Source organism: Pleurodeles waltl, chromosome 12 (assembly GCF_031143425.1).
Source record: "Pleurodeles waltl isolate 20211129_DDA chromosome 12, aPleWal1.hap1.20221129, whole genome shotgun sequence".
NCBI lineage: Eukaryota > Metazoa > Chordata > Amphibia > Caudata > Salamandridae > Pleurodeles > Pleurodeles waltl.
The window spans coordinates 604,503,235-604,521,742 of NC_090451.1; the positions used below are offsets into that span (position 1 = coordinate 604,503,235).

The window sequence follows — 18,508 nt, forward strand, 5'->3', positions numbered from 1 at the left end:
ATTTTTTGGCTTGCGTGGCACAATCCTTTACAGTCTCGTAATTCATCTAGGCATGTCTTGCATCATTTCCGTTCCTCTGGTTGGCGCAGGAATCAAGCACTAATTGATTTCAACTTTGTTAGTGCCCGTCCACTTCTCCTGACTGATCGAGGTACTGTTTTGTTCTAACTTCCAGTGCCCTGCAAATAGAAGGCTTGTGACTGGCAAAAACGTATTTTTTAAAGCTAACTTTAAGTTGTCTTTTCTCAGTTTCCACTGACAGTTGACTTACTCGAAATATGCAAGACCTGTTGCATTGCAAAAGCTTGTTCATCTTGATTGTGAAAATGAATTTGACAAATTCTCTTAAATCCACTGATCTCTTGATCATTACATTTGGCAAAGATTTATCTTTTAAGCCTCAAATAAGGGCTATTATAGCCACCTGTGTTCCGATGCTCAGATCATTGAAAAACAGACTTTGAAGTTACTCACCGGACACACCCGGAAAGTGATGGTTCAGCAGGGAGAACCTCGGGGAGTTGCACTGGCTTCATATCATTCAGTTACTTTATAGTACTGTGTCATAAAGAGCCTTTGATTGTACAGAAAAGATTTAGGATGTACAGACCCTTCATCCCTCTAGAGTCCTTTGCTCCTCAAATGAAGAAAAGCTTTGAATCCCAAAGGTCCTTAAAGAAAGATGCTGCCATATCTTTCTCCTTTCTGGCAGCTAAATTGTGGAACTCAATACTGAAAGCTCTGAGACTACTTGATTCTGAGGAGGCTTCTAATCTGGATTGAAAACTCACCTCTTTATAGGCCCTTATTTATTTTCTTTTAATTTGCCCACCATTATGAGCTCCAGGATGCTTCACAGCAAACCAACCATGTACTTTATAAATGTCTCTTCATTCATTCATTCATGTATCTGTAGCCCCATGTTTCTGTTCACAAACTCTTTAATAAATGTATAATCTCTTTTGTCCATATCTAATATTTTAGTAGAATTCTATTAAAAGCTCATGTTTTTTTTTTAATGATTCTGAATGATATCATGATTTTTAAATACATTGTCCCATGTTCTCAGAATCCTTTTGGGGTGATTATTAAATTACTATTTTGTAGAGGTTTTGACAAAAGAAAGAAAGCTATTCTTACAACTGTATTATATTTTGAGGAGAAACAGGTATATTTTTAAAAAAAAATTAAAATCAGGATTACTCCAATGATCATACAAATCGAGGGCTCCTGCAAATGTCATAATACTTTGGCTTTGCAAATTTTATTCCTTTTACGATTTGGATCAGATGTATTTAATATATTTTAAATCTGAATAAAATTAAAATCTCTTCCTATTAATACTGGGTTATTTAATGGAGCCAAAGAAAGTAATACATTCTCATAAAACAGGATTGTCTTCACTGGGACCACATGTATTAACAATTTTGTACATTCGATCCATAGCCAATGAACCACCAGTATCTGTCTTGTAAGGTATGTGAATTTATATCTCTTTTCTTTATGCCAGAAAAATCACCACATCCCAGTGGGCTGCTGTGACTAAATTAAAGAAGTGGGTGTTAAGTTAATTTTGTCAATATTTCACATTCTTTAATGAATGTAATTAGCAAATATGTTTCCTAGACTAGGGCAACATCAGGGTTATGTACTCAAATCCAGGATCCTATTGCCTTTTTTGTTGTAATTCAATCTATGAATGTCATTGGCAATGCTTTATTATCTTATTTTTTTATTTATAGCTGCTACTAGTTTACTTAACAAACCACTTCATAAATATTTTTTATATAATTTGTATTTGGAAGCCTAGTGCTTTGTGTATATTGTTCATTGTCTCTCCATGTTTGCTTGTTTTCCTTTTTGTTCCTTCCTTTCACCCTTGAGACCCTTCTTCCTTATCCTCCTTCCATCTAACTGCACCGCTGACAAGGCAGATCCTTACTAACAGTTTCCTTTCTTCTGTTGGGTGAGTTCGTTTGGCACCTATGACTACCCAGAGCTCAATCTATTTTGCCTGAATGATTTCAGTTCATTTATTTCTAGTCTTTTGATAGTATTTGAAAACAACCTGACTATAAAACAGTTAATGTGGCAGGATATGGAATTTGAGTATGAGAAGCAAGAGCTTTAAGTCTTTCAGAGGCTTGTTTGAATTCCTAGTGTTGTTTGGAAGACTGAAAACGACGGCTGGGAAGTTTTAAAAGAAAAATCTCATCTGTCAATGGATTTTAGTTGAAATTGCCTTTTGTAGAATCTTTTCTTCCATTTTGACAATGTGATAATGGAACACTTTTGTTCATGGTTTGCCTCCATCTTTGTCTGGGGGATTAGTGCTCTGTGTGCTGTAGCAATTGTAAGATCTGTATGTGACTCTTAAAGGACTGTACTGGGAATGCATTTTGCGATTTCTTCTATCATTTAGCCCCTGTTAAAATACATCTCTAGGATTCCTCCAGTCTCAAGTATAAGCTGCAAATTGGTTTTCCAAATGTTCTAATTTCTCTTTATTTGAAATCCTCTCTTTCTGAAACTGAAGCATATCATTTTTTGGGCCACGGAAGCATCACCTACAGCTGAAAATCTTTGCTGTAATTTCTCACATCTGTGGTCTAGCTCTTGAAGTTTTCTTTTAATAGTATTCACTTTCAATTCAATTTTATTTACTATTTCTGTATGGTCAGTTTGTGCTTTCCTAGTATCCTTAATAATGATTGCCAGTTTCTGTAATAAAGCACAGACTAATTGAATAGTGTGGATGGTGCAATTTTGTAACTCTCAATTTTCTGTTTCCCACACAGCAATCCACAGTATCTTTGGGAGCCTCTACAAAGTCAGATTTATTACTCCCATCATCTCTGTCTTTGATATTATAATGTTCAGTGTCTGATCTCCTTTGATCATCGAAAGATTATTCTATTGCTTCTGTGGTAGAGTCTAGAACCTGTGATAAGCAATTCTGGCTTTGGGCGAAATATAGAATATTTCAATAGATTTTTGTCTTATGCAGGGATAGGTGGCATTGTAGTGCCATTACTGTAACAACTCCTATCTGTCCTTAGATAAATCGTGTCTTCTCGGGAGGAGTGGTTTGTTGTTGGGTCAAATTGTAGACTGTTGCTTTAAGATTTAGCAGATAAACTGGGCTTTTGGGATTGAGTGTGTGGCTATTAATCCGAACTACTGTAGAGGAACTTCTATTTATTTCTACATGTGGCCCCATCTGTTACATTGCTAAGGTATTTACGAGCTTCTGGTTTGAAATTCTCATTTCAGTAAATTTCAGTTTTGGGATGGGTTTCTCACAAATTTGTTTTAACCATTTATTGTCTATTTATCTTGCAATTTTTTTACCTGACGTCTCTGTTCTTTTATGATCTCTTCTATCTCTACTATATCGAAGTCTATTGTTACCTGTTATTGTGTAAAGTCCACCTATTGCTCTCTTCTCAGGGTGCTATCGCATTTGGATTTTATTTTTATTACCAGCTCAGTTTAATCAAAGGAATTGTAGAAAATCTCATAAGAAACTAACTGTTAAATTTTCTTCTTTTCAATTAATCTCCTACCTACTTCACCTGCTGCCTCAACCAGTCACACTCTTATGTACACTAGTGCAACCAGAGCTGTCCTTGGTACTTTTTGCATCCCTGCCAACTGCTGCTTACCTTAGCTAGTGTGCTTTCCAAGTTCACTGAGGAGTACTCCTAGTTGAGAACAGGATTGGGATGTTGTAGAACTGTGCTGGGCTGCTAGGAACAACCACTCCTAAAGAATCGCAGGCACCCAAGTACAGCAACAGGCTTCAGCCTGGAGGATCCTTCCACCATCTGAACCCCTTGTACCTCTGCTCATACCCACATCTTTTACTCCACTATTTCCGGTCTTGTGGCAGCAATGCTATCTTGGGGCTCTTCTCTGGGTTCTTGTTCCACATAACGAGCGGAACATAGAAAGTCATTAATACTAGGTGATTCCCACAGTTGTAAAGTCTTGTGTCTATTGCTGCTTGCATAGTGCTGTGGCCTGGCTTATGCAACAGCTTTACTTGTCAAACTTTCAGCATGGGTGTTAGACCTGGCGTCCTTGGATTGGTTTCCCCTGTTTTTTGCCTCTGCTTCCTTAATTTGTGACTGCGTGATGGACTTTGTTTTTTGGTACTCTGGGCACTGAAGTGCAAGTTCTCTCTGCATACATTGTGATTATGATCGGTTATCCCTGATTAGCATATTTGATTTACTAACAAGTCCCTAGTAAAGTGCACTAGAGGTACCAGGGGCCTGTAAATCAAGTGCTACTAGTTGGCCTGCAGCACTGATTATGACACCCACATGATTAGCCCTGTAAATGTGTCTCAGACCTGCCACTACTACAAGGGTACCCACTTGCCAGGCCCATACCTTTCCTTTTACTACATGTAAGTCACCCCTAATATAGGCCTTCGTAGCCCCGTGGGCAGGGTGCAGCGTATTTAAGATGTAGGACATGTACTGGTGTGTTTTACATGTCCTAATAGTGAAATACTGCCAAATTCGATTTTTACTATTGCAAGGACCATCTCTCCCATAGGTTAACATGGGGACTGACTTTAAATGTCTTAGGTGCAGTTTCCCATTGGGAGTAGATAGAGATATGGAGTTTGGGGGTCTCTGAACTCACAATTTAAAAATACATCTTTTGGTAGAGTTGGTTTTTAGGTTGTCTGTTTGAAAATGCCACTTTTAGAAAGTGGGTACTTTTTTGCTTAACCATTCTGTGCCTCTGCCTGCCTGTGGAATCCACGTTTGGGTCAGACTGACAGTTGGCTGTTTGTGAATTCCCTCTAGACAGTAATACAAAGGGAGCTGAGGTGTGTCCTGCATATCCTGATGAGTCTTCCTGGGCTAGAGTGGGGAGGGAGGAACTGACACCTGCACCTGAAAGCACTGTACCTATCCTGACACAGTGCAGTCTCCAGCCCCTGGAGAGTGTCTGGGGCCAGGCCTGGGCAAGGCAGGATCTTGTGAGAACAGAGACTTTCCTTAGAAGTTTGCCTACTTCGAAGGCAGAAATGAGTATAAGTAGTGGACCCAAAACCTCAAATCTTTATAACACTTCTGGATCAAGCGGGACCACTGCCAAGGAGAAGAGCTGGAGGACGAGTACTGCTCCCTTGCTGTGTGTGCTTTGCTGGGTTGGCCTGCAGTTTCTTCTGCCTTAAACAGGAGAAAGACTGGACTTTGCTGTGTATCCTGCTTGTGAAGATTCTCAAAGGGCTTGGACTGAGCTTACCTCCTGTTAAGAATTCTCAGTGACATCAAAGGCTTCATCTGCCAGCACCTGGACTCTCTTGCTCAGACCCCCCTGAGTTGCCAAGCGGTCCCACATCCAGTCCCTGGGCCCCTGGAAGGAGAAGCTGGCTGAACTAGAAAGAAAACCCATGCACCAGAGCCGTCCAACCGAAAAATCAATTCAGCGCCTTCACCGCGGCTGAAAAATTAGCACAGCGACGGTGAAATCGACACAACACCAGCTCAGCGCAGATTAATCACTGACGTGCGTCCTTATTTTCCACGCATCGTCCCTGGGCGTCAAAACCTTCAACATCATAGCACGGATCCAAGGCTGCTGGTCCGGAAACCGACGCATCGCTTACCCAGTGAAGAAAGAATCAACGCACAGCCTCACTCGTGAGTAAGGAATCAACACATTGCTTGCTTTTCCAAGCATGCTTGCCTGTGCTGCTTTTTTTTCAAGCATGCCATGTGGTTTGTGCTAAAACAGATCAATTGATGTCTGTGGATTAGGATTCTTTTTACTTTAATAATTCATATCTATGCTTGTATATGTTGGATTTTTGTCGTTTTGGTCTTGTTCAGTTTGGAGAATTATTGGCTATTTTTCTAAACTGGTGTTGAAGTCTTTTTGTGGTGTTTTCACTGTTACTGTGTGCGTTGGTGCAAATACTTTACACATTGCCTCTGAGAGAAGCCTGACTGCTTGTGCAAAACTACCAAGGGGGTGAGCACGGGTTATCTGAGCTTTGTATCTCCCTTACCCTAACTAGAGTGAAGGTCCCTACTTGGACAGGGTGTAAACTGACTGCCAACTAGAGACTCAATTTTTCTAACAATGGGCAATGCTTGCTTCATTTTGTAGGTGTGGGTATGCATGTTCCTACAAGCCGACAAAATGACGCAACAGCCACATCATAGAGCTTTCTCTTTTTTCATTCTTAGCCATGTTGCAAAGCAGCTGCGGTGCAGGACAGCATGACTAAAAGTAATTAGCAAAGCAGATAGGTCTCATTGACAAGACCTTTTGGCTTTGTCAATGCTTGTTTAAGATTTAGGGATATTTGCACTGAAGTCTGTATGACTTCTGCACCCCACCACCCTCTCCCTCTGTGGGGGGGGAGAATGTGCATCCTTTTTTTCTCCAAATGATGGGGAAACCCACCATATGTGGTTTTCTCTAGAGTAACTGAAAATGGGAAATGGTGCTCTCTAAAAATGGTATCAGCAAAAGGTTTGTTGAGTTGAGCTTGCCCTCTTTCCAACTTTCAGGAACTGGCCGAGTTGTTAAAATTTTCAAAATGATTTTCACTATTTCCTATTTTTGTGGTTTCTACCTACTTGCGGTTTGGGATGAAAAGAGATGTGAAACCAAGGGGTGAACCTGGAAAGCTAATAAGTTCTAAAAAAAAAAAAAAAAAAAAAATTTCTGGATTCAGCAAAGGTCCATTCTTGTAGATTTTTCATAATTTCCAAAATAATTTAATTTAAAAAAGTATGGAAGTAAGTAAGAAAAATGACAGTGTTTTGTATTTTTTGGCAATGAACACTGATTTACAAAAGTAATTTGCATTTACTCCAACACTTCCAGTCATAGAGATGCAGTGTTTCTCCAAAAACACACACTTTCAAGAGCCGTCAACCAAGTTGTGGTTTATAATATATAATTGTGTTTTAACTGTCCATCAATTCACGAGATAATATCTATTAAAAAATGAACGGACATGAAGGAAAGTTAAACATTTTTAAATATGCCATGTAATACGAATAGGGGTATTTATACCACTCTTCGATTACTCATGTTATCATAAGAGTTTCAGGATGCTTAACAAAATGTGTTTTTTTGAATTCACTGACTTGTCTTTTAAAACCTAAAATGTAGAAAAGCTGAATAGATTCTAACAAACGTAACAATATTATGAGTTCCCACACTTCTCATAATAAATAGGGTGACCACATGTGTAAGTGCCCCTTTTTGCTTGGGACAGGATAGTCTCAAAAACTCGACCAGGTGAAGGACATCCTACTTGCATAACTTGGGCTATTGTAGTGGTGATTGTCTGCTGTATTTTGGCCTGGGTTTGGCTGACAACCTATCCGCTCTGGTCATTTCTGAAAACTAGATACTTGAGGATGTTCAGGGTGGTGTTGCTTGTGTGGATTCCTGCAGGTTTTCTTTGCCAGCATGTCCTGCAAACCTCAAACTCCCAGAATTTCCTTGCCCTTTTGTGAGCAAAAGTTACTCCATCAACAGGGGTCAACAAAAGTCTTACCACTCTGAGTTTTCATACTTTTCCTGGTAACAGTGGTACCCTTCTGTGTGGATTTATCACCCACAACAGGAAAGTCCCCAGAGTGTAACATGGAAACATGAAGATCTTTCCTTTGTTTTTCAATCATTCTGGAGATTTGCGAATCTGCGGCACTTGGCCTGGTGTTGGCTGGCACCCAGGAAAAACGATGAACCTAGACATTTTTGAAAGGTTTGGCTTTAGTGTGTCCCACTACCTTTTCTTACCAGTTGGGCCCTACAAAAGCCACAGTTTGTGTAAATTACCCTGTATTGCAGTTTGGGACATTTCAGAAATGTTTGAGGAGTGACAAAAGTACTACCATCCTGCATTCCCACACTTCTCCCCTTTCAAAAAATGCTATATTTGTGTAGACTTAGACACAATAGGCCCCGAAATGCAATGATGAAACCTCAAAAGTTTTCCTTTTAAATTACCAACATTCTTAAAATGCGGCTAGCTGCGTGGTGTGGACCCGGGGGTCAGCTGACGCACACATAAACCATATCAGAAAACCAGATTCCCAGTGGCATGTGTGGATACCAGAGTGTAATCAGCTGCATATAAATATTTTTTTTTTAAGCCAATGCTTATGCAAATTTGTGGAAGTGAAAGGGACGGGCGGATCACAGTCTCTTAGCAGGAATCCATTTGAGAGCGACATCATCTCCCCCTCCCCCCAACTCCCCCAAAAACCCCACCCATAACCCCCTGCCCTGGTGTAACATATACTGCAATAGGATCGATCCTAAGTGCATTAATCTGCTAACATGTGCAACATATGATGCAGAAAGTTGGATGTTGGATTGCTCCACCTATCCACTGTCTCCCAACTTATCCTCCCTCCAACTATCACCATCCACACTCATGCTTACCTGTCACATGATAACTGGTGCTGTGGTACAACAACTGTACATATTTATTTTATGCTAGAACTGTCATCTCACTGTCCTGGGGAGGATTGTTTTGGGCAGACTTGAAATGGATCTGTGAATATTGATTGAAACACTGATTGTCTGTTATGATATGGGGCAGTGTGGAATCTGTGATGTAAAATCCAGTTGAGTACTGGCAAAATGATTACAACATGCCAGAGCCGTACAAGAGTAGTGCCTCAAATTGCAGAACAGTTTGAGAAGACAAGTGTATGCTAAAACTTATTCTGCTTGCGGTAGAGGTGCCTTAACATGGTCAAGACCACAAGTGACATTTCAGACTTACAAGGATTGTTAAGTAAATGTGCTGTATGTTGATGAGTAGTGTGTTGAACAGGAAATAAATATTTGGCATATTTATGCTCCAAATAACGACTAGGCTGGGGGCTTTAATTTGTTTTTTCCTGGCTTGGCGAAGTAAGGACATCTACGTATACTCTGAGTACAATTTCTATAGTGTGAGCAAATTAGACAAGGACCAATCACATCTCCTTTTCTTTCCTTACAGGTGGCACAAACTTCCTATTACTAAGAAAATGGGTGCAACAGTGGGCCAGGCACATTCCCGTTGATTTCACTATCAGTTGGTTAGGGCGTTCCACATTTATTCCCCTGCACATGACTTACACACACAATGAGAGAGCATCACAACTATGAATCTACACGTTAGTAGTACAGATGTAATTTCTGAGAACCACATACGAACACAACCCCCGGCTAATGGATATATAATGAAGCAGACGTAGACCAGCTAGACTTTCTTTCAAGGACCCAGTATTTTACAGCATAAGAGAGGGGATGTACACCTACTTCGGTGATAATACTTTGACTGCTTCAGATTAGCTAGAGGAATGGGAGGTGTTGTGATAGAAGCAAATGCACATTTGGTGCAGCATACAAAATTAGGTGGTATTTTTAGAAGGCTATCCGTGTCCTGGAGGAATGACTGAGGCACAGATTTAAGGTGATATAAGCAGGCAATAGAGTGGCATGCCAAACATTTAGAGAAACTGAGGTGCCTTGCCTACACCAGAAACATGTTCAAGTAAAGCACAGGGGTTGGGGAAAATGTGAATCTTGCTTGTCTGGCTAATTACAGTTGTTCCTAATAGATTGTCTATTGCTAGTGTTTGTAACGAGAAAGGGGAGTTAGTTTATTCTTGAAAGGAAATAAATCAGGTATTCGTACACCATAAGTCTGATTGGTAGAATGGTAGGTGTGGGGCATTGTCATATAACTAACTGACTACATAGCTGGAAGACACGCTGTAGGCATCAGTTGCTATTCATGAAGCAAAGTGTTCAAGGTGTTCTCTGAACTGCTAGGGGACAAATCTTATGGACCTGATGAGCTCCCTATGTAGTTTGTTGCAACCTACATGGACTTGCAGGTTGTAAAATGTGTGTGTGGGTATATGTACACAGGGACGTAATACTTAGGCTCACATTTTAAACATACCAAACCATAGAAATTTACCAGTTAGAGTCTCAAGTAACTATAACTCATACCCTAAGGGAACTATACCTCGTGCCTTCGCCATGCACTGCTAATTACCCCAAATTACTCCAAAGTATTGGAAGAAAAACTGTGCATTGCGAGGGCACGAGTCATAGTTACCTTAGGGCACGAGTTATAGGTCCTTGAGATAACTCTAACTGGTAAATTTGTATGGTTTGTACGTTTAAAATGTGAGCCTAACTATAACGTTCCTGTAACTTTTTTTTTTCTTTTTAAAGTGAATTTCTATGTTTTTAAAAAATTCTGTTTCCTAACTATAACATCCCTATAATCTTTGGGTTTTTTTCAGTTAATTACCATGTTATTTTTTTTTTTAACCATAAATTAATGTTCGATGGCATCTGTCGCTGTAGATACGCATGTTCTGCAATAGCTCGCCATCTGGTGTTGGGCCGGAGTGTTACAAGTTGTTTTTCTTCGAAGAAGTCTTTCGAGTCACGGGACCGAGTGACTCCTCCTTTTGTCTCCATTGCGCATGGGCGTCGACTCCATCTTCGATTGTTTTTTTTCCGCCATCGGGTTCGGACGTGTTCCTGTCGCTCCGAGTTTCGGAACAGAAAAAATAGTTAATTTCGGAAGATTTTCGTCGGTATTGTTGCGTTCGGGATCGGCGTACTTACATTCAACACCGCATCGAAGATCGAAGAGCTCCGGTGCCCTTCGGGGTAGTTTTTCGATCCTCCGTCGGGGCCTGGTCGGCCCGACCGCGTGCTGAGGAACGCCGATGGAACGGACCCCTTTCCGTTTCTGCCCCAAATGCCACAATAAATACCCCTACACAGACCAACACTTGGTCTGCAACCTGTGCCTGTCACCTGAGCACAGCGAAGACACCTGCGAGGCCTGTCGTGCGTTCCGGTCCCGAAAAACACTCCGAGACCGTCGAGCCAGAAGACTTCAAATGGCGTCCGCACCGACAGCCCGACGGGAGTTCGAGGAACAGGAAGAGGAAGGTACCTTCTCGATCCAAGACTCAGACTCCGAAGGATTCGACGATACACAAACCGTGAGTAAGACGTCGAAAACCACACAAAGAAACATTTACAAGGCCCAGGGGACGCCACTGCCACCAGGCCATGGCTCAACCCATAAAATCGGTGACCGACCGTCGGCACCGAAAAAGGCCCAAACGGTGCCGAGATCGTCCGACTCCGGTCGAGACACCGGCACGCAGCCTTCTCGGGACCGAGAAAGTGCTGGAGACAAGCCTCGACACCGAGATGCCGGTGTGGACACGGCTCGACGCCGAGACAGCGGCACCGAAACAGATCGACGCCGAGAGGTTTCGGCCCCGAAAAGGAAAAAAGTCACCTCGGAGCCGAAAAAACACGCAGACAAAGTTTCGATGCCGAAACAAACTGCAAGCGACCCAGCTTCAGGCTCTTATACAGAAGAGCACTCGCTAACCTCCCAAATGCAGAAGCATAGGTTTGAGGAAGAGCTACAAGCAACTGATGCGGACCATACGCAAAAGCGTATCTTCATTCAGCAGGGGACAGGAAAAATAAGCACCCTTCCCCCCATTAGGAGAAAGAGAAGGTTGGAGTTCCAGACGGAACAAGCACCACAACCAAAAGTGGTGAAAAGAGTTACACCACCACCCTCTCCTCCGCCCGTGATTAACGTTTCACCAGCACAAACGCCATCACACTCCCCAGCTCACACCACCATGAGCCAGGGTGACCAAGACCAGGACGCATGGGACCTATACGACGCCCCAGTGTCAGATAACAGCCCAGAGGCATACCCTACAAAACCATCTCCACCAGAAGACAGCACCGCGTACTCTCAGGTGGTGGCTAGAGCAGCACAATTTCACAACGTAAGCCTCCACTCAGAACAGGTCGAGGATGATTTCTTGTTCAACACACTCTCCTCCACCCACAGCTCCTACCAAAGCCTGCCTATGCTCCCTGGTATGCTCCGGCACGCAAAAGACATATTTAAGGACCCGGTCAAAAGTAGGGCAATCACACCAAGGGTGGAAAAAAAGTATAAGCCGCCTCCTACGGACCCGGCTTTCATCACAACACAGCTGCCACCAGACTCTGTTGTTGTAGGAGCAGCTAGAAAAAGGGCCAACTCTCACACATCTGGAGATGCACCACCCCCAGATAAAGAAAGCCGCAAGTTTGATGCAGCTGGTAAGAGAGTCGCAGCACAAGCTGCAAACCAGTGGCGCATCGCGAACTCCCAGGCACTACTTGCGCGCTATGACAGAGCCCACTGGGACGAGATGCAACATCTCATTGAACATCTGCCCAAAGACTTCCAAAATAGGGCAAAACAAGTGGTTGAGGAGGGACAGGCCATCTCCAACAACCAGATCCGCTCCTCCATGGACGCTGCAGATACAGCTGCACGGACAATTAATACATCTATAACTATCAGAAGGCATGCATGGCTCCGAACGTCTGGATTTAAACCAGAGATTCAACAAGCAGTTCTCAATATGCCTTTTAATGAAAAAGAACTGTTCGGTCCAGAAGTGGACACAGCGATTGAGAAACTCAAAAAAGATACGGACACTGCCAAAGCCATGGGCGCACTCTACTCCCCGCAGAGCAGAGGGAATTACAGCTCATTCCGTAAAACGCCCTTTCGAGGGGGGTTTCGGGGTCAAAGCACACAAGCCAGCACCTCACAAGCCACACCGTCCAGTTACCAAGGACAGTATAGAGGAGGTTTTCGGGGACAATATAGAGGAGGGCAATTCCCTAGAAATAGAGGAAGATTCCAAAGCCCCAAAACCCCTACTACTAAACAGTGACTCACATGTCACTCACCCCCTCCACACAACACCAGTGGGGGGACGAATAGGTCATTATTACAGAGCATGGGAGAAAATCACTACAGACACTTGGGTTCTAGCAATTATCCAACATGGTTACTGCATAGAATTTCTACAGTTCCCTCCAAACATACCACCAAAAGCACAAAATTTAACAACACACCATTCCAATCTCCTAGAGATAGAAGTGCAGGCACTATTGCAAAAGAATGCAATCGAATTAGTGCCAAACACACAAATAAACACAGGAGTTTACTCACTGTACTTTCTGATACCAAAGAAGGACAAAACACTGAGACCAATCCTAGACCTCAGAGTAGTCAACACTTTCATCAAATCAGACCACTTCCACATGGTCACACTACAAGAAGTATTGCCATTGCTAAAGCTGCACGACTACATGGCAACTTTAGACCTCAAGGATGCTTATTTCCATATACCAATACACCCATCGCACAGGAAATACCTAAGGTTTGTATTCAAAGGAATACATTACCAATTCAAGGTACTGCCTTTCGGATTAACAACCGCACCAAGAGTCTTTACCAAATGTCTAGCGGTAGTCGCTGCACACATCAGAAGACAGCAAATACATGTGTTCCCATATCTAGACGACTGGCTAATCAAGGCCCATTCGTTAATAGAGTGCTCAAATCACACAAATCATATCATACAAACCCTCTTCAAACTAGGGTTCACCGTCAATTTCACAAAATCCAAAATTCAGCCACGCAAGGTACAACAATACCTGGGAGCCATAATAGACACATCAAAAGGAGTAGCCACTCCAAGTCCACAAAGAATTCAAAATTTCAACACCATCATACAACGCATGTATCCAACACAAAAGATACAAGCAAAGATGGTATTACAACTCCTAGGCATGATGTCATCATGCATAGCCATTGTCCCAAACGCAAGACTGCACATGAGGCCCTTACAACAATGCCTAGCATCACAGTGGTCTCAAGCACAGGGTCACCTTCTAGATCTGGTGTTAATAGACCGCCAAACTTACCTCTCGCTTCTGTGGTGGAACAACATAAATTTAAACAAGGGGCGGCCTTTCCAAGACCCAGTGCCACAATACGTAATAACAACAGATGCTTCCATGACAGGGTGGGGAGCACACCTCGATCAACACAGCATACAAGGACAATGGAACGTACATCAAACAAAACTGCATATCAATCACCTAGAACTTCTTGCAGTTTTTCAAGCACTAAAAGCTTTCCAACCAATAATAGTTCACAAATACATTCTCGTCAAAACAGACAACATGACAACAATGTATTATCTAAACAAGCAGGGAGGGACGCACTCCACGCAGTTAAGCCTGTTAGCACAAAAAATTTGGCATTGGGCAATTCACAACCAAATTCGCCTAATTGCACAGTTTATACCAGGGATACAAAATCAACTCGCAGACAATCTCTCTCGAGATCACCAACAGGTCCACGAATGGGAAATTCACCCCCAAATACTGAACACTTATTTCAAACTCTGGGGAACACCTCAGATAGACTTGTTTGCGACAAGGGAGAACGCAAAATGCCAAAACTTCGCATCCAGATACCCACACAAACAATCCCAAGGCAATGCCCTATGGATGAACTGGTCAGGGATATTTGCTTACGCTTTTCCTCCTCTCCCTCTCCTTCCTTACCTGGTAAACAAACTCAGTCAAAGCAAACTCAAACTCATATTGATAGCACCAACTTGGGCAAGGCAACCCTGGTACACAACGCTGCTAGACCTATCAGTGGTACCCTGCATCAAATTGCCCAACAGGCCAGATCTGTTGACACAGCACAACCAAAAGATCAGACACCCAGATCCAGCATCGCTGAATCTAGCAATCTGGCTCCTGAAATCCTAGAATTCGGGCACTTACAACTTACCCAAGAATGTATGGAAGTCATAAAACAAGCAAGAAGGCCATCCACCAGGCACTGCTATGCAAGTAAATGGAAGAGGTTTGTTTGCTACTGCCATATTAATCAAATACAACCATTACACACAACTCCAGAACATGTAGTGGGTTACTTGCTTCACTTACAAAAATCTAACCTAGCTTTCTCTTCCATTAAGATTCACCTTGCAGCAATATCTGCATACCTGCAGACTACCTATTCAACTTCCCTATATAAAATACCAGTCATTAAAGCATTCATGGAGGGCCTTAGGAGAATTATACCACCAAGAACACTACCTGTTCCTTCATGGAACCTAAATGTTGTCCTAACTAGACTTATGGGTCCACCTTTTGAACCCATGCACTCCTGCGACATACAGTTCCTAACCTGGAAGGTGGCATTTCTCATCGCCATTACTTCCCTGAGAAGAGTAAGCGAGATTCAGGCGTTTACTATACAGGAACCTTTTATACAACTACACAAAAATAAAGTCGTCCTAAGGACCAATCCTAAATTTTTGCCAAAGGTTATTTCACCGTTCCATCTAAATCAAACAGTGGAACTTCCGGTGTTCTTTCCACAGCCAGATACCGTAGCTGAAAGGGCACTACATACATTAGATGTCAAAAGAGCATTAATGTATTACATTGACAGAACAAAGAACATCAGAAAGACTAAACAACTCTTTATTGCATTTCAAAAACCTCATGCAGGAAACCCAATTTCAAAACAAGGTATAGCCAGATGGATAGTTAAATGCATCCAAATCTGCTACCTTAAAGCTAAACGACAGCTGCCCATTACACCAAGGGCACACTCAACCAGAAAGAAAGGTGCTACCATGGCCTTTCTAGGAAACATCCCAATGCAAGAAATATGTAAGGCAGCCACATGGTCTACGCCTCACACATTCACCAAGCATTACTGTGTAGACGTGTTATCCGCACAACAAGCCACAGTAGGTCAAGCTGTATTAAGGACATTATTTCAGACTACTTCCACTCCTACAGGCTGATCCACCGCTTTTGGGGAAATAACTGCTTACTAGTCTATTGCAGAACATGCGTATCTACAGCGACAGATGCCATCGAACTGAAAATGTCACTTACCCAGTGTACATCTGTTCGTGGCATCAGTCGCAGTAGATTCGCATGTGCCCACCCGCCTCCCCGGGAGCCTGTAGCAGTTTGGAAGTTACCTTCAATTATTTATATATGTATCATCTCAACCTTAAATAAGTGCATACTTAGTCACTCCATTGCATGGGCACTATTACTACAATTCAACTCCTACCTCACCCTCTGCGGGGAAAAACAATCGAAGATGGAGTCGACGCCCATGCGCAATGGAGACAAAAGGAGGAGTCACTCGGTCCCGTGACTCGAAAGACTTCTTCGAAGAAAAACAACTTGTAACACTCCGGCCCAACACCAGATGGCGAGCTATTGCAGAACATGCGAATCTACTGCGACTGATGCCACGAACAGATGTACACTGGGTAAGTGACATTTTCATTTCATTACTATATGTTAATCCAACCACCACCATGCATGGCCTTCACCTTTGCGCAGCAGTGGTTTGCCACAGAGCATGGCCTGTGGCTAGACCCTGCGGGCAACCCTCCTAACCACCCAGCTCCAAGCGGCGCACGTCCCTTTGGATGTGCACGGCGGGAGTTGGCCGCAGCCTCTCTCTCTGGGTGTGAGAATAGGTGTGACAAGAGTGGATCTGGGTGTGTGAGTGTCTACCTGGTGGGAGAGTGGGTGCGTCAGTGTCTTAGTGAGTCTGAGTGGGTGCATCAGTGTCTTTGTAGGTCTCTAAGTCGGTGCATGAGGGTTTCAGTGGGTGTATGAGTCTGAGTGGGTGTGTGAGTGTCTGAGTGGGTCTGTAAGTCGCTGCGTAGGGGTCTGAGGGCAGTTGTGGGTGCATGAGGGTCTGAGTGGGTCTGTGAGTGGGTGCGGAAGGGTCTGAGTGGGTGTGTGAGTGAGAGTTTTTTTAGGCTTTGTTGAATGATATACTTCGAATAAGATATTAATGGTTAAATTGAAAAGAAAAATGTATTTGTCAATTAAAAAGAGTGAGATCACCTTTTTAGGTTGAGCAAAGCAGTGCCCAAGTGCAGCTCTTCTCAACATGTTGTAATCTATTCTGTCTGCCTTTCAAAAATCCCTTGATGTCCTTGGTAAATGCTTTACGTTTGTCCCACCTGAGGCTGGTTTGTTACTGCCTTGGAGACTGACCCTGTTGCATGGATTATTGAACAATTGGCCAGATATCTCAGTGTGGGACACTGTTTTTTCTTTTGCCTTGCCGCTTCGCGGTGCATTGCATTGCCATATGTTGTTTCTTCCTCTTCCATGTTTTCCGGCATCTTGTCTCTTTTGCCTCGCTGCTTCGTGCTGTGTGGCCATATGTTTCTTCCTATTCCTTGTTTTTGTGCATCCTGCTGTTTCTTTGTGTTGGCAGCGAGGTCTTTTTTATTGATCTTTTTTTTTTTTTGCAGTTTTATGTAGCGTGAACTTAACACGAAGGGATTGGAGTGCTTTATTTATTTTGTTTGCAGTGTTATGTAGCGCATACTCGATAGAAAGGTATTACAGTGCTCTACATGAGCCCCCGTTACATTACACGAACACGTTCGTTTTTGGTAGCAAGGGGATATTAAGTGAATTGCTTGGAATCACAGGATGATGAGCCAGCACCGAGTCTCAAACTTTGTTCCCAAGCTCCAAAGTCAGCACTGCTGGCATTACGCCACCTCCTCTCCTCTAGGGTTCTCTGCGTGTTGAGGCAGTCTGGTAATAACTCATTTTTTTACATAGCACTTCGTAACACAGGTTCTGCCTTTTCATAGTGCTGCAAAGCAGGTATCATTCTTAACAAAATCCCTGTATTTCATTTGTATCAATCTTGCAGAGCCAAGGAGGTGAAAAAGCTATATCGGGATTGTAATCTGTGACATTCTCGTTCTGTCAAGACCTCTGTAGTGGATGCATTAACCAACTGACTTGAGTAGAGCTTAACACTAGGCGATAGCACATGCTTTGGATAACCTCCGGAGGGTCCCCAGCCAATCACATAGGTTAGTTCTAGACAAGACTATGGTGAATGGTGTCTCCAAAATGATGGAAAGGAGTCATGACTCCAGACCCAAGCCCTTCACGGCCTCCAGCTTGATAGCAAAACACATCTAGCCTTTTTGATGTAAATTGGGCCTCTTCAAGTAGAGTTCAGTTAGTAGAGCTAGTCATTTTCCTAACCCTGTAGCACAAAGACGCTAACACAGGGGTGCCACAGTGAGAGAAGCAGAGTATCTTAGGCAAAAGTGGAACTAACTCCATCACTTCCTCTCAGAATTCATTAGTGTCATGGCTTTGAAAGTCCTCTTACAGCTACTGCGACAGTGCAGATGCCACTTCCGGAAGCGCTGTCTAAAACAGCCCTTGAATAGTACCGCTTCCTGTTTGAAGAAGCCCCACCTTGAATATTCCCCACAGTCGCTGTCACAAGCATTGAAAGCTTCCTCATCACCCTCTGGACTACTTTGTATAATATCACAGCCAGTATGTAGGCAAGAGGCAAAAACACTCCTAAAATGGCAGCCTTGTTGTGTCCTCTTTCCTGCAGCGACAGGCCTGGGAGGGTTACTGGGGCACCTGGCTTACATCCACTACACTCCATACCAAAACACATAGGTAAAAGACATTGGGGGTTGCGGTCCCCATTACAACATCCCCGCTGGGCCGGCAGGCGCAAACCTAGTTTACGCCCCCCGACCCAGCGGGG

The 18,508-nt window shown here is 43.1% G+C and overlaps 1 protein-coding gene across 2 annotated transcripts in view; it reads left to right on the forward strand.

Moving 5' to 3' along the window:
- Positions 1 to 18,508, forward strand: part of PRCC (proline rich mitotic checkpoint control factor) — a 109,298-nt gene that overhangs the window by 40,305 nt on the left and 50,485 nt on the right. The window lies entirely within an intron of this gene.